The sequence below is a fragment of the Tachyglossus aculeatus genome, chromosome 5 (assembly GCF_015852505.1).
Source record: "Tachyglossus aculeatus isolate mTacAcu1 chromosome 5, mTacAcu1.pri, whole genome shotgun sequence".
NCBI lineage: Eukaryota > Metazoa > Chordata > Mammalia > Monotremata > Tachyglossidae > Tachyglossus > Tachyglossus aculeatus.
Window position 1 is genome coordinate 100,132,742 of NC_052070.1, and position 1,846 is coordinate 100,134,587.

The 1,846-nt window shown below is 45.6% G+C and overlaps 1 non-coding gene across 1 annotated transcript; it reads right to left on the bottom strand.

The window, feature by feature from the left end:
- Positions 1–574: 574 nt before the first annotated feature.
- On the bottom strand, positions 575–713 carry LOC119929382. Its single transcript, XR_005451508.1, has one exon. It is a non-coding gene; the product is annotated as a small nucleolar RNA SNORA7 (small nucleolar RNA).
- Positions 714–1,846: the final 1,133 nt, after the last annotated feature.

Genomic DNA, 1,846 nt, shown 5'->3' on the forward strand with positions numbered 1-1,846 from the left:
GTTAGGGTGTGCTGGGAGAGATGTGTTCATGGCATAGCTATGGGTCAGAGACAATTCAACGGCATAAGACAAGACAAGACTTGGCGTAAGCTGCTTGCTTGGCTTAAGCTGTTGAGTCACTTCCGATCCACAGCAAGTCCATGGACACATCTCTCCCAGAACACCCCACCTCCATCTGAATCATTCTGGTAGTGTACCAATAGAGTTTTCTTGGTAAAAACATGGAAGTAGTTTACCACTACCACTGAGAAGCATTGTGGCTTAGTGGAAAGAGCACGGCCTTGGGAGTCAGAGATGTGGCTCCACGACTTGTCTGCTGTGTGACCTTGGCAAGCTACTTAACTTCTCCGTGTCTCAGTTACTTCATCTGTAAAATGGGGATTAAGACTGTGAGCCCCACGTGGGACAACCTGATTACCTTGTATCTACCTCAGTGTTTAGAACAGTTCTTGGCACACTTAACGAATACCATAATTATTATTATTATTACCACTGCCTCCTTCCACACAGTAAACTTGAGTTTCTACCCTCTACTCTCTCCCAGGCTGCTGCTGTCCAACATAGGTAAGTTTTGACTTGTAGCAGCTTGCCTTCCACTCGCTAGCCACTGCCCAAAGCTAGGAATGGAATGGGTAGGCCTCTGCTTGGCTCTCCCTCTTGTAGGCGAGACTGGTAGATTACTGGAAACTCTCCAGGGGCAATCTTGAGAGGAGAAGGCTACTACTACTACTACAGTTAATACTCTAGACTGTAAACTCATTATGGGAAGGGAATGTGTCTGTTGTATTTTGTGTTGTGCTCTCCCAAGTGCTTAGTACAGTGTTCTTCACACAGTAAGCACTCAGTGAATGTAATTGATACTACTACTAGTACTAATAGTAGTAATATTAATAGTATTTGTGAAGCAGACCTGAGCAGGCTCAGTCCCTATCCCCTGTGGGGCTCACAGACTAAGGAGGAGGAAGGACAGGATAGAACAGGGGTAGATTCTGTGTTTGCCCAGAGGATAATAATAATGATGGCATTTATTAAGTTCTTACTATGTGCAAAGCACTGTCCTAAGCACTGGGGAGGTTACAAGGTGATCAGGTTGTCCCATGTGGGTTTCACAATCTTAATCCCATTTTTACAGATGAGGGAACTGAGGCCCAGAGAAGTTAAGTGACTTGCCCAAAGTCACACAGCTGACAATTGACGGAGCCGGAATTTGAACCCATGACCTCTAACCCCAAAGCCTGGGCTCTTTCCGCTGAGCCAAGTGTCAAGTTTCGGCCTTCGAATACTGATCCTTCAGCATAACAGTCAACAAGACCGTCCATCTATTTTAGATGGAATCAGAATCTAAAAAGTGTGACAATCGGTCGGACCAAAATCCAAAAAAAAGCACTGGGCAAAAGAATGCATTCCCAAAATGGGTAATGAGATCATGGGAGAAGGAAAGTTTCAACTCTCGCCAAGAAAAGGAATGTGGCCTAGAGGAAAGAGAATGGGCCTGGGAATCAGAGGAAACTGGGTTCTAATCCTGGCTTCTCCTCTTGTCCGCTGGATGACCTAGGGCAAATCACTTCACTTCTCTGTGCCTCAGTTTCCTCATGTGTATGATGGGGATTAAGATGCTGAGCCCCACGTGGGACAGGGACTGTGCCCGACCTGATTACCGTGTATTGACCCAAGTGCTTTGTACAGAGCGTGGTGCATATGAATACCACAATTATTTTTATGGCACAGAAAATGATCAGTACTTTGATTCTGATTATCTGGGAACCCATACCAGCAGTCAAGTCTCCTATACAGAGTCAGGATTAGAATGGTGAAATTGGTTAGGTGGTCCGGCCATCTGACCAGA